This window comes from Mixophyes fleayi, chromosome 1 (genome assembly GCF_038048845.1).
Source record: "Mixophyes fleayi isolate aMixFle1 chromosome 1, aMixFle1.hap1, whole genome shotgun sequence".
NCBI lineage: Eukaryota > Metazoa > Chordata > Amphibia > Anura > Limnodynastidae > Mixophyes > Mixophyes fleayi.
In genome coordinates this window covers 103,185,791-103,201,520 of record NC_134402.1, presented here as the reverse complement: position 1 = coordinate 103,201,520, position 15,730 = coordinate 103,185,791, and the positions used below count along the sequence as shown (strand labels likewise).

General features: G+C 39.2%; 1 protein-coding gene across 3 annotated transcripts in view; it reads left to right on the top strand.

Annotated features, from left to right (window-relative positions):
* FHIP1A (FHF complex subunit HOOK interacting protein 1A) overlaps window positions 1–15,730 on the top strand; it is a 199,410-nt gene that overhangs the window by 47,998 nt on the left and 135,682 nt on the right. Inside the window, exon 2 of one of the 3 annotated variants that reach the window (XM_075198802.1) lies at window positions 8,805–8,979. The exons of the other annotated variants lie outside the window; for them this stretch is intronic. The gene's annotated coding sequence lies outside the window, so the exon portion shown is untranslated. The remainder of the gene's footprint in view (window positions 1–8,804; window positions 8,980–15,730) is intronic. 3 annotated transcript variants of the gene reach the window in all.

The following is a 15,730-nucleotide window of genomic DNA, read 5'->3' as shown; positions in this document are numbered from 1 at the left end:
TACACACGATCCCAGCACTTAATCTTCTCATCTATCGCACAGGTTGCAGATTTGCTGAATCGCCCCCAAGCAGCGCTCACACAACCACAGTCACTTACAATTGAATAGGGCAATAGAACCTCACTGTCCTGCCCCACACTGGCATGCAATGAGCACTCCTTGTTACACACAGGTATCAAGGCACACACCAGCAATCAATGGGTTAACCCTTAACCCCTCAAGGCTCTATGACACAAATCTACAGGCGGCACACACTAGGCTTGGTATACAAATGTATTCACAATTCACACCTCAGCAATGAAAGGTTTTAGCATGGCCAGGCAATTTTATCTCTTTTACACAGGCAATTAATTTGTTTAAAGCAATAAGGACAGAACTATTAAATTGTTAGGTTTAATATACAAAATGTACAATGCTTACAGATAGTAAAAAACAATTAGATGAAGTTTTGACATACAAATAAAAAATTGCAAACCGTTATAAAAACAAATGGGATGAGAGTGCAGAGCATAATTTATGTATAATTTATGTATAATAATCTATATGCCTGGGGGTAGACAGAAAAGATGGACAGTCCTTCAATTAGATTGAACCCCAAGAAACTGACAATTTGTTGTCATTGCTCTCACATTTACACCTTTCCCCACCTCCAGGAGGGTTGTGGTCTAATCACCATTTGCATGTTGCCTGATTTACTACCCAATTCTACTATGTGACCTAACTTTTCTGTGGAGTGTCGCACAGACCCAATTTTATTATTAATAGATCCTCTATGAATTTACCCATCTATTGATACCAAACAGGCATGGCTACAGGGTTTGTTGAGCTTATACTCATTTCCTCATCTTGTCGGAGTGGCAGAATTCTTAATTTGACATATGAGCTGCCTTTTATCATGCTATTGAGGAATATGTGGTTGATCACTACTTTTATTGATTTTAAGTGGCATATTTGAAACTGAATTATTTTTGTCAATATAAAGTCAACACATGGTCTGCTTGAGCCAGACACCATGCTGAGTGGTTCCTAAAAGTCTATTCAGGTGTCAAAACTCCATCCTATGCCAGGATATAGCTCACCCTATGAGGTCTTTGAAGCTAACACAGGTAACATTGCTATCTTCTAACACTTGGATGTGCAGAGCCACCAAATACACACACAACAGACTCCCTGACTTCACATTTTACACTTTAGTAGCTGTTTATGAATGGATTTATTTGATATACCATATTTACACTGCAGTTATGATTTAGGCCTTATTCCCCACAATTATGTGATGGGTTAACCCTAATTCCTCTGATCACTGTACTATACTTTGCAAAGAAAAAGTAAGATTGACATATAAATCTAGTACAATAGGAATACATTGTAATTTTCATAGTGAACAAAAGGTTAACTATGTCCTTGTTCAATAAAGAAGGGAATTGTCAGCGACAAAAATCAATTGACAAATATGTCATAAGGGGATTCCCAGCACTACACAATACATGCCCTTATGAACAGATTGCCACCTGCTTTTCACTTAAAATAATAAAAACCTTCCCAATTGCGAACATTTGGATAGTTTTTGAACTGCTTCCTGCAAAAACAAGATGACAACCCAGACTTGCAAAAGGCAATAATTCCATGTTTTAAAAATGGAATAGCTTACTTACATATTTTAACGTGTGATGATGAAGGTGGGGTTCTAAAGACAAGTAGTACCTAATGCTGACTACACACACTGTGATATTGCATCCGATGTTGGGCAGCTATTATTATGAAGTATTTTTTACAGCACCTACTATTATGCAGTGCTGTACAGAGAATATTTAATTCAAATCAGTCCCTGCCCTTGTGGAGTTTACAATCTATAATCACCACCATACGGAGAGACACACACAATAGGGTTAATTTCATCAGAAGCCCATTGACCTAGCATTTTGTCGTTGGGTTGTGGGTAGAAAACTGAGCACCTGGTGGAACCATAGCAAGCATGGGGAGAATATTCAAATTCTACAAAGATAGGGCCCTAGTCAGAATCTAAGCTATGATCCCAGTGCTGTGAGGCAGCAATGCTAACCACTGTGCTGCTAACAGGAATTAGCATTAACTTTGTTATTGATTACAGACCCAATGATGTACTTTGTGGCCCTTAATCAATTGGATTTCACTCTAGCTTATAATTAATATTGAGTGGTTGGAGTTCACCATAGAAACTGCAGTATTTGAACTAGTCATATAGGTAAGGCTCCTTGCTGTTAGCAGCCGACTCTTGTCTGTCAAACACACTTTGGACCATGTGAGTTGGTTGGAATAACTGTGCAATTTGTGTGAAACCAATAAAATGCATATAGTGTTGATTCCCCTCTTATGTGAATCCCCTTTCGGGTTAACCTTGTACAACACTTACAAACCAAAAATAAAGACACGGACACCGACTTAAGTTTGGAAATAAAAAGGTCCTTTTATTTTTATTATTATTATTTTTAAATTATTTTATTTATTTTATTTTCTTTATTTTAATTTTATTTTATTTCTATCAAAAGTTTCTATCAACAATTTGGACCTTTTTTTAAATAGGTGGCGAAGAGCAGGGCAGCCAGCTAAAACCAACATAAACCAATAAGGTGGAAGATCATCTCCTTTCCACCAACCCAGGTTAAAACCTTATCTATTGGCCGGTACTATTGACTATAAATTAACTCAATACCCTCTGGACTCAAACTGGTTAAGCCCTTTCAAGGCAAAACCTGATACTCCTTACTAGACTATCAACGAGTCTGATAACGACGAGGGAACCAAGGCTACATTGCCAACACTTAAGTACCGTATGTTTAACAACCATCTGACTGCCATGCTCTCCCACCACTCACACACCTCGTTCCTCGTGACAAGGAAGTATTGCAACTGAATATACTTAAAACAGGGCGGGTGGGTGGGTATCCGGATCCAGGAAACAGGAAGCTCTCTCCTCCTCCACTGCTGGATATATTCTTTCCACGACCACTCCCACCTCATCCCAATTGGCTGACTCCATCACAGACTTAACCCCTAATGGTAAGTAACATTGTCAGCTCACAACCAGGGCCGGATTAAGGGAATGGAGGCCCCTGGGCTAAGGGCGCCTCCATTCCCCCGTGAGGCCCCCAATGTGAGCCACCCGCCGCCCCCCCCCCCCCCCCCGTACCCCGTGAGGACCCCCCCCAAGCGCTTACCTATCACTGTAGTCCTCCGTCCCCGGCGCGCTGTAAGCTCCTTACTGAGGAGATCTCGCGAGAGTTCACTAGATCTCCTCAGTAAGCAGATTACTGAGCGCCGGGGACGGAGGACTACAGTGACAGTGCTCAGCAGCATTGATCGGGCTGGGGGCGCCCCCGCCCCCGGACCGATCAATAATGCTGCTGAGGACTTTGAAGGGCCCCCTGGATGCCCGAGGCCCCTGGGCTATAGCCCAGTTAGACCTCGGGTTAATCCGGCCCTGCTCACAACACATGCTTTTAAACTCCTTCGGCTTAATGGCCTCTCTCACACTTATGTTACTGTAGACAGCCGCAAAACATGCACTGTTGGTAAAGCTTGAAGAGGTTTGAGAACTGCCCTAGGCTGAACAAAGCTAATACCTACAATGATCTTGATTTTTGCATTAAAATCATATTATTTTGGGTTCGTTCTGTTGTCTTTAGTGATTCCAAAGTGGACCTGGAATGTGCTTACAATGCATTATCCTATGAGACAATGCCCAGCTCAGTATGCAAACGGTATTATTAACACACAGATAAGGAAAGCTTCCCTTCCCTTCTAGGGCACACAATCCATGCTATCTGTGCACCACTAGTACAGTCTACAGACAGTGCAGCCAATCAACCTTTAGTGTGGAAACATCTGTTCTCCAGGGGTCAATTATGGAAATAGGTAGAGCCCTGCTTTTAATAACTATATATTTTTACACTCTGTTTACTTCTCTTACTAGCTATTTGGGTTGTGTGTTTTGTTGTATTTTTACAACAAAAGTCAGTAGTCTACACTGCTGGGGTTTCTTTGATTAACTATGGTTAATATGTCTGCAATATGTTTACTATGTTTTACAGCAGTTTTTGCAAGATGTTGATTAAGGGATTACTTGTCTGGTAAATTGCTTAGTGCTTCTGATGGCTTAATGAATAAGAAAACATTCCCACTGACTCCTTTTCTCCAAAACAACACCAGGTTCTTATTCATGTGCTTTACACTTCCTAAACTATACCACTTTCATTGCTGCAGCCTGAGCAGACAATTATTGATGAAGCCACATTTATATTTTTTGATAACTTTATTACATTATTTTCCTACAGCAGTATTGATAGAACTATTTTGGTTCCAGTTAAACTGATTAGTGTGACCTAATATCTCATAGTGATATCTGAGATTACACATGGAAATACCACATTCCACGTAATGAAACATAATTTTCTTAACTAGAATAGTGAGGATGTTTGGGATATTTTCCATGGCAATATACTGCTTGTGATGGCTACACAGTGTGGGCAGGTCCATTCAGTTACATAATATATTGGACTGTCTCAGTTAAAGCAGTGTTTACCAGGCTTTAAGAACTCATGTTGAACGCCTGATTTTAACATCTGTCAGGCGGAACGGAACGCTGCATCTCCGTGGACCATAGCAAAGATTTTGGGTAGACCTCCTGTGATGCCTTCAACCCAAAAATTGAGCATACGCAGTGAAGCCCCCGGCTGTTGTATTAATTTTACCACTGAAATTCGAGACCCTAATCACAAAGATAAGGCTGGAGGTCTGAGTGACGTGGTGGAATTTTGTGGACATTGGGAAGTCTGAGTGGCATATGGGATGATTTTGGGATAAGTGATGTAGAGCTGTGGATGTCATTTTGGAGCTATTTTTATTACAGAGATTCAGGGTAATATGGTTTAAAGACCACTTGTAAGCTTGCCCATCAATGCTCTAGCTCAAAAAGCTGACATCCATAAAGCTCCTCTCTAGTATCTCTCTGCATGCAAAGATCCTCCTCTATGGGGGGATTCAGCTAGCTGCGCTGTACCTCAGAATATTGTGGCTGCGTATTTCTACAGTTACTACGGTAAAATCTCCAATCATTCCACTCGCACCTCTATTACTTCCCTTGACCGTTTGTAAATAAATGCAATGTAGGAAAGCTGTAAAAGTCCACTGCTTAAATAAAAACCATGGCGCAAAACCTTTCTCTTTTTTGTACACAATATTTATTTTGAAAAAAAAAGCATTATAGAGAGTCCCAAGGGACAAGTATGTGCAGCCCATCTGTGAAAATGTAACAGTTAAAAAACAAAGGAGAAACAGACATGGCAACAGCAATAACGGTTAAACTCACACTTGCCCACTCTCCCGGAATTTCCCAGAAGAGTAGGCATCCTCCCGGATGTGATTTTGTATCATTGAGCCCCCCCCCCCTCCCCTTGCTATGAAATGCTGTGAATTTTGGCATTCCCTAGTAGAGATCTCCTGGAGGAGAGTTTTGAAATGTCTGCAAGTAAGGTTAAACTCGCAGGGACCAGCAGCTCAACTGTGATGGTATTCCAGTAGATTTTTTACAACCCTGTCTTTGATGATGTGACTTTCCTTTGCAAATTATTAGTGGTTTTATATGTTTGAGATGATGATTATGTGGGAGGAAGGGCACAGAATTGATCTAAAGTGCAGCCACCTGGAACTGTTGTCCGCATGCCCCTTATACTACATACACTATGGGCTAGATTTACTAAGCTGCGGGTTTGAAAAAGTGGGGATGTTGCCTATAGCAACCAATCAGATTCTAGCTTTCATTTATTTAGTACCTACTACAAAATGACAGCTAGAATCTGATTGGTTGCTATAGGCAACATCCCCACTTTTTCAAACCCGCAGCTTAGTAAATCTAGCCCTATATGTTCTCCCGGCATCCGCCAAACTCAGACTCCCCCATCTGACTGCAAACAGAGAAGCTGTGCCCTTCGTCACTCCACAAAACACGTTTTTACTGCTCCACAGTCCAGTGTCGGTGTGTTTTACACCACTCCATCCTAAGCTTGGCATTGGTCTTTGTGTTGTGAGGTTTGCATGTAGCTGCTCGCCCATGGAAACCCATTCCATTAAGCTCCCGCTGCACAGTTCTTATATTTTGCCAGTGCAAGTTCGGAACTCTTCAACTATGGAATCAGCAGAGCGTTGGCGACTTTTGCCCTGTGCCTTAGCAGTCGTTGACCCCGCTGTGTGATTTAACGTGGTCTTCCACTTAGTGGCTGAGTTGCTGTTGTTCCTAATCGCTCCCGCTTTCTAAATAATATCACTTATAGTTGACTGTGGAATATCCAGCAGGGATGAAATTTCATGAACCATCTTGTTACAAAGGTTGCATCCTATCACAGCACCACGCTTGAAGTCACTAAGCGCTTCAGAACAACGTTTTGTATCACAAATGTTTGCAAATGGAGACTGCATGACTAGGTAATTGATTTTATACACCTCTGGCAACGGGTCTGATTGAGAAACCTCAATTCAAAAATGAAAAGGTGTGGCCAAATACATTTGTCCATATAGTGTATATACTTATAATGTGTTGTACATTTATTTCATAGAAATAGAAATAGGATAATGCAGCATTTTATTTTTGGGATAATTAAATAATACCAAAGTACTTTGTGCATTTTCTAACACATGGGTATTTGACTTTATGTAGAATAGTTTCTTCTTTTTGGGTTTCCCATTGTTAATTTGTAGTGTGTGTTTTAGTTAGGTGTTTGTTTATTTTTTTCTTAGTGGTCACAGAGGACATTTCCCGTCAGAATAATTATCTGTTATAGTCTACTTGAATTGCTGGGTGAAGCAGTGCTGTTAAAACTCTAGTTCTTTTCAAGTTCAGCCTTTGGACTATTATATCTAGTTCTCTTTTAAATTCACAATATAAAGCACTTTTATAAAGTTTGGGGTTTTTGACAGAATACATGTAGAAAAAGATGTGTTGGGCAAGTGCAATAATTGGCTCTTACAAAAGTCACCTACAATGGGATTCCTTGACCCTTCCTTTATATACATTTACACCCTTCTTGTTTGTATTTCTCTTGCATTGTGTCACCCAGTTGTGGATAAAAGAACACTACTAGTGTAATATCATAAACCACTGAAAAATACACTATAACGTCATTTTTAAGCTGCTTTATCGTAATCCTTTTCTCATTAGCCAAAACACAGAAAAGGGTAAAGATAAAAGAACTTGATTAAATTCTAATCGGGCTGTCCTTCATTCTGTGTTCAATTAAACATGGGTTAGACGCTCCATCAATGTGACCTTTTGGCTTATTTATGGCTTGTTGTTTTATTTGATTTCTTCTATCCCAGAGCTATATATTTGTTTATTGGCTTTCTTTTATGCTTTGATGTCTCCCGTATGTCATACATGTTTAAAATACTGATTGGTTATGTCAGTTAAGCAGTAAAGTCCATCTGTCTTACTTCCATTAGTGAGTGTGAATGAAGGCCATAATAAAATCTCTGTGCAGATCTGTCTTGCTTTGTAATTGTTATGCATAATTATTGTTTTTATTGTGTTGGCTACAAGAAAAATCCTAAAACCTTTATTTTATTATATGGGAGGATTTCTGGATAGAGGCTCGGAACGTGTAGACCAGCAGTGGCCAACTAATTACCGGGGCCTGGGCATGCCAGGGGGCCCGCACTGCAGATCACCAGTTGGCTTCTTTAAATTTTTTTAAAAAATGTTTTTGGTATTCCGTGTTTCCCCAGTGGGAGGGGGAGGGCATCATTCATTCATTCTTAGAATATTGTACTATAGCTTGTAGTATGAACTTGATGCACCGGGGCCCATAATTCCTCTTGGCGCCCCTGCATATATAGTCCTTACATGCCCATCCGCCACCCCACATTCCATCAGACCTCCCCATATGCCCCTTACATGCCATCAGCCCTTTCCACGGACATTCAAATTTTACCAAATACCCCTCACAAACATCACACTTTTTCCACTTACCTTTCAGTGGTGAAAGGCATGTAGATGCTCTTTTCAAAACTATGTCACAGTTATGTTATTTGGTGGCAAACTTTCTGACATGGTGAAGTCAACTCATTACTTTGTTCAGTTTATTTGTTGACTTGCTTCAATATTGCAGTTAACCTCAACTTTCTATCTTCGTGGCTCAAGGAAAACTATGGTCCAGTGAAGTTGAAGTAAAATACAGTGTCCGCTAAGAGTCCAACAACAAAAATGATCCCACAATTTGATTAAATCGCTGAGAGTTTGTTATTCCACCACATTATTCAGTATTTCTCAGCATGTGGTATGTGTATTGCCATGGTAACATCAGCTGGACTGAACGAGATCTTCCACCATTTCAATTAAACTCAAAATTACATTTTAGTATACACGCAATGGACAACAAACCTCTAGGTCAGTGTTTCCCAACTCCAGTTCTCATGCACCCCCAACAGCTCATGTTTTCAGGATTTCGTTAATCATGCACAGATGACTTAGTCTACTTGGCAGGGTCAGTAATTATACCACCTGTTTCCACCAACAGAAATCCTCACAACATGAGCTGTTGGGGGTGGATGAGGACTGGAGTTGGGGAAACACTGCTCTAGGTAAATAATCATAATGAAATCAAAGGCTTTAAATAGGATGACTCAGATGTTATTTAAGTAAATAGCTCCCCATGATGGTCAGGGTCATGTACTAAACCACTCGTCTCCACTGGTTGCCTATAATTATGGTTATCATGGCTGCAAGAGAAGTCCAGAGTGACTTTGAAAGATGATTATTGTGCCATGTCTTGCAGAGCTTCAGTGACCAAGACCACTGAACTTGCTAATGTTTCATGAGCAGTGATGTCTAAAGTGATGTTGACTTGGATTACAAAGGAAAACATCATCCGCAAAGAGGAAGAGTGCGCAGATGTGCATACTCCAGGATCATGATAGCCGTGCATTCATTCGAAGTGGAATGCAAAACGGGTGAGCAAGTGCAGGGCAATTGACTGCAAATTTCAACCTGTAGTGTAAGCAGCCAGTTTTATAAAGAAAAGAAGAAAACAATGGCCTGAGAAGTACTCCACAAAGTAGGATATCATAGTCTAAACCGTTTATCACACCTGACACGTTTGCGAGTTCAGGGTACAGAGAGCACATGCTAAGGAGTACCGAGCAGTGAAGGAATGGGATATGGTCCGATGAATCATACTTCAATATGTTCTCAAACACCACTCTGTACATGTGTGGTGACATCCTTAAGATCTGTACAGACCTGAGTGCTGGTTTCCAAGTGTGTACTGTTGAGGGGAGCATTTTTCAGGGGTTATGTGATAAACAATTACCATCCTAGAGGGGTAAACAATGCCAGAAGGTTGAGAAACTCTGATTTAGATAATGATTTAGCATCTTGCTGCAAATATAAATCTATTTATTTGTTTATGAACTGGTTGAAATTTTTAGACTTGTACCTCATACTCCTGGTAGGTGAGTGGTTAACCCTAGTGTGAAGCGTACTAGGGAAGATTGTAAGCGTGGGAGGGTTAAACCAGAACAGTCATGAAGAAGACAATCTGAGCAGGAATCCTGGTACACACAGTGGCTTTTAATGTGCGTTTGGTATGTCTGCTTGGTGAACAGCGCTTCGCTGGCACTTCAAAAAGGGTCATGGCGCCCTAAGTGGAAAGTGCAGTGCACACCAGTGTCCAGCTGGATGGATTATAAAACATACTTTCCGGGAGGGAGCGGGGCATGGTGAATCACGTCATTAAGTGGTGGCTGTAGCGGGATGCGGGAGATTTGCCAGCTCTCCCGGGAGTTCGTGAGACTGTCCCGAATTTCGGGAGTCTCCCGGACATTCCGGGAGAGTTGGCAAGTATGTTATAAAACCAGCATGCCCTATTTGCTTCCAGTTATGTTTCCTCCATTGTTCATTCTGAGCACTTGGCTGTTCTGTCGGCATATTCCTCATATGGCTCAGTGTGCCCTATTTGAAGAGCCTCTAAAGCTGCATTCACCAAGCTATAAACACAACTGAAAAAGTATGTATCACTTTTCATGAGCCTGTGTGTGTTTACCCTTACATATAGGATGCACAGAGTGTCGGGGACAACAGCATTCTATTTAGAAGATAAACAAGGCACTGGTGAAAAGATATTACAATTATATATTTTAATGTTTTTCACATGATTTGGAAACAAATATCTAAAATCCAGTTAGATCTACTGTTATTATGATAAATATGAAATTATCTGTAATATTCCTTTTATACCAGAATTTTCTATGACAAAATTCGCTAGCCGTAGTTAAGTTACTCAGTGAGCAATAGCTTTGTTTTCTATTCTTTGTTCTATGTATACAGTGGTACGTGTTCCCTGCTCTGATCACTTTTTTTTGTAATAAAATTATACAAGAATTGCCAACGAAACAGAAAGGGGCTTATCTGGTAACCTTTAGCAAAGAGCATTGGTGTGCTGTAACCCATAGCAACCAGTCAGATGTCGACTTTTAGCAATACAGTGCAATTATACCAATGGCCACTGACATCTGAGTGGTTGCTATGGTTCTAGCACGCATATTACATTTTGTACAATTTTTTAAAATAAACCCTGCAATTTAACTTTTCATTCATGTAGAGGAGGTTTTGTTCTGGCTGAAAAAAAATCATTCTGCGGAGCTGCATTTTTAGCAATAAAGCAAGCACTACTGGTGAGAAATGACTTACAGCTGCTTCTGCCTGCTTTGGCAAACCATACATGATACAGCTGTCTGAGGTCTCATTAGATGTGCAATAATTTGCCAGTTCAGCAGTCAACAGCACCTTATTATACAGCATTGGTTGCCCAGATAGCTGGAGCCTTCTGTTTCTGTAATCAGTTCATAACATTCTTATCATACACAGATTTCAACAACTACCCCTGCTCTTGTCTCCTGTTCTAGATATGTGCCCAATTAAAAGAAAATTTCTGCCTTAATACCATGGCCAGTGACGCTGTAATGGATACCAGCATGTTCTTGGTGGCTTTTACTCTCTTCAGTTCATCAAATCAATGAAGAAGTTGCATTTTAAATATATTTTTGGCATTAAAAAAGATGATCAACTTACTGTTGGTAATCTCTCATGAGATTACCAACACTACCAAGGCCAGACACACTGTTTAGTTCTGTCAAGAACACGTTGCGACCAGGTGTTTAAGTGCACAGTTGCCAACATTTAGAAAAAAATTCTAGTGACACTTTGCTGCTAAACATGTGCATCTATTATAGAACCTTTATCTGTATGGGGTTTATATCCTTACAATACTTCATTTAGAAGTGCTGATTCTCTATTTCTGGTTCAGGTACTGCCAGTCTGCTGCAACTGCAAACAAATGCAAATAGTTCCAGTTTAGGCAATACCCCTTTAGACCGTTTGTTTCAAATCAGCACGTACAAGCTGGTTTACTACACATGACAGATTGCACTATGATTCTCCCCTTCAGGTGCAGCTAAGCACTTCACACAGGGTGCAGACCTGACAGACCATGGTGTACTACAAATGGCATGTTACGGAGCATGATTATAATGTAATTTTTTTGTGTATTTTAAACTCTACGCTCTGTTTTTGCAATAATTATTAATTTATACAGCTCAGAAAAAAACAAATGGTGGGAAGTACATCTTCTGTACAGAGAAGGGAAGTTACATTATAGTACATTCCATGTACCTGTTTTCACAGATGGAGGGCACTGATAGTGCAGTAAATCTTGGTAACAAGAAAATTGCTGGATTAAAGCTGCATACTAAAAGATAATAGTAATAATGCATCTCTGGATGAATTTCCGGTCTGCAGTGATCACCATAGTAGTAGCCATATGTCCTCGGTATGTTCAGCAATTCGTAGTGGTAATATATACTCAAGGTGCTCTGCTGTAGACACTTTAGAGCGCCAAAACAGTGACTGAAAAATTCACTGAATGTAGTTTAAATACTTGCAATATAAAATAGCAATGTAGCGACTTCTCTGGATGTATATATTATATTGACAAAAGTATTCGGATGTTTGACCATTACACCAACAAGAACTGTAATGACATTGTATTCAAATACATAAACTTTAATATGGAGTTGGTCCCCCTTTTGCAGCGATAACAGCTTCAACTCTTCCTGGAAGTCTTTCCATAAGATGTTGGAGTGTTTCTGTAGGAATTTGTGCCCATTCATTATGTAGAGCATTTATGAGGTCAGGCACCGATATTGGACAAGAAGGCCTGGCTCACAATCTCTGTTCCAGTTTATCCCAAAGGTGTCCGATGGAGGTCAGGGCTCATCGAACTCATCAAACCATGTCTTTGTAGTCCTTGCTTTGTGCACAAATCATGTTGGAATAAAAAAGGGCCTTTCCCAAACTGTTGCCACAAAGTTGGAAGCATAGCATTGTTCAAAATGACTAGGTAGGCTGAAGCAGTCCAGTGTTTGCATGCTCTCTACCACTCCATCCGATGTTTGGCATTAGTCTTGGTGATGTGAGGCTTGCATGCAGCTGCTCGGCATGGAAACCTAGTTTCAAAGGCTCACTTCAGCCTTTCAAACCTAATATATAAATTACATACATACATACATACATACATACATACATACATACATACATACATACATACATACATACATACATATAGGATATTGACTGATATAATTAATCCAAGGTTCTTGTTGAAACAGAATCAGGAAGAATATCAGCAAGAAGTACTTGGTCACTCCATCAGAACAGAGTTCAGTTTTGTTAAACCCCATGCTGGGGGGGCTAACTTTTTTTTTTTTGTTTTTTTGTAATTGTTTAATGCAATAAAAAGTTGAAAAGGTTAAAACCCATTAACTTTATGTTTGTGTATAAAACTAAAAAATAATAAAAACTTATTTTCATGATAGCATGCTTACATCGGTGTAGATTTGTGTCTGTAATATATCGGCTTTAACATGCTAGATTACAAATAATGTCCAATGAGATCATCTCATATATATTTAATTTTGGATATGGCATAACAAGAATTGATTCGGAAAATGCGTTAACTTTAATATTTAATGTTTATCTTGTCTGTGGAGTTGTGATTAGCTGGTAAGCTTGTATGCGTTGTCTTATTTATATTATTGTAATAAATAATACAGCGCATACAAGCTCCCAGCTACCCAAACTCCACAGACAAGTAGGATAAGATAGATTGTTACACAAATGTGGACAGTTCCTTTCGTCAGTCTGTTGTTTACATTACAGAGGCATCAGAATTAAATTAAAATTCAGTGTAGTATCATGAAGTATTTACTTGCAAACACACATGCAAATGTCAACTGGAGCCAGGATAATATTTGCGCTTACCAGATGTATGTACTTTTGTACTTTTAGAGATCTGTTATGTAGGAGTCCCAAGTGCTATGTTTGATACATACTGATGCCAGGCACTTTGCATTTCATTCACTGGAGTGAAAAATGGGGATTAGAAACAGTAGATTTAATCTACCTTCAAGAATTTCTTGGTAAGCTTCCTCATACAATGGTTTCCATTATATTTATTAGTTTCGTGGACCCATTTTTTTAAGATTAGACCATTTAATCATGAACAGTCAACATTTTAAAATTTCCTTGGATACATCACTGATGATCGGGGACATCTAAGCACTTAATACGGGGAACAATCTAGGTCAGTGATGGTCAACAGGGGACCCTCCGGGGCCCCCATCTGTGGCCCCTGGCTCCTTCTTGCTTATTTGTCAGATTTTTGTTTATCATTTGTAACACTTGTTTGAAATACATTCTGATATGTTATTACAGATATGTCTATTTCTTTGATTAAATGTTTTGTTCTAATTAGATTAATGGCAATGTGTGGCCCTTTTCAAGGTTAGAGGGCCGCACCAGGTGGCCCTTGAAGTGTATCAGATTGCCTTTCACTGGTCTAGGTGGGCCTGATAACATGTTTATATGCTTTGGTTGCAATGTATTTCCTTTGCTTTATAAGTACTTTAATTCATTACTTTTTATTATTTTTTTTAATATTCAATTTTTATTGAGGTATAAAATATCACATATACAATTGAATGCATTATGAAATAAATACATATTTTCACAATTCTCATACAATTCAATAAGTAACTAACATCCCCTGTCTCCCCTTCACAAATAACCCATCTTATCCAGGACCTAACTATTAGAAGGTGGAGACAAATTAATTGGAGGGTCTTCTGATACCATTCTTAACCCGTACTATTTAGTATTGTGGAAACTAATTCATTACATTTTATCTTCTAAAGAGTTAGAAAAAAAATCTAGAGAGAGAACGACATCAAACATAGTGAGGAATTCTATTGAGCAACTGATCAATTTCACAAGATAAGGACAGGTTTTTACAGTTGCTAACTGTGAATTACATACATTTAGATTTAATTTACTAAGATCTCGCAATGTGATGCATATTGCTGGGGATTCAGTGCATGTATTTTTCATCCCCCACCTCTTTATTGTGCTGCTTTAAGGGTGATGTAAAATATGATGCTTGGAAAAGCCCAGGGCTGCTATGTCCGGTCATTTGCAGCCACCCTCAAGTTCAGCCAAACAGATAACACTTGCTCTGACCTCACCCTCAGCTGGGAGTCTGTAGCACCAAGTGATTTTAAAATATTTCTATTTAATTATGTAAAATGTAGCATTTACTGTGCAACATTCTGCCCTGCCTAAATATAATTTAAGTTTGGAGCACCATCCGTTTATCCGTTAAGGAGGAGCCAATAGTACTAGCAATGCAACTGATATATGTTGATCTCTTCTGAGAAAGCCTTATTGTATGCGGGTGGTCAGGGGCAGTCGATGTATGATGATGATGGTCTCCATCACTAGCGATCCACTTGTTATTGGCTGCTTGTGTTTGCATCACTTGTGCTGATTGGTGCTTTATTCTTCACTGGAGCATATATAATGCTTTTGTTTAGTATTTTTTTTTTACACGAGAATTGTACTGTATTAGAGAGGCTTTTCCATTTTATTGATAGTGAACGTGTTTGTTGCACATAAAACAAATGGATAAAAACATGGGTGCAGGTGGGATGTAAGTGTCTACATGTGCCTGGCATAAACCTTGTGCTTATGCTGCTAGTGCCAACCTGTACGGAACTTAAGATGCGTAATGCTTAGCATATGTGGATCAAGCCCATGCAATATATGTTCTTTTTCTTTTAATAATTCAATTACCCCCATCATCTGTTCTAACATTCTTAGGGGGAGAGAGCAACTTAAATACCTAATGCAAAGCAATGGCCATGCATGAAGCATATATACCATTGCAAAGGGCTCATACACACTGGTGACTTTTACATGCATTTTATTACTGTCTTTCATGCTACTAAAATACTTGTACATTGGTATGATAGTTTTGTCACGATACCATAGCTATTGTTATATTTAGTAGCCTTGTTTTGGGAAAGCATTTTTTTTTTTATTCTTTGCATTTACAGCTAGTAAACACATCAGTAATGCCTACAATGATTTTTTTACCACTACTATATATGCCTATGATTTGTCTTTACCATTATTTTATTACTGTGTCTATTGCTATGACATGCTCTATTATGTTATTATATGGATACCTTTCGCCTTTATAGTCTGTAATTTTTAAAATGACATACTTTTTAAGTGGTTGTAATGACTGAAAAAGAAAACATATCTTGTAAGGGATGACAGAGTGCAAATCATTATGTTGTGTCACTTTTT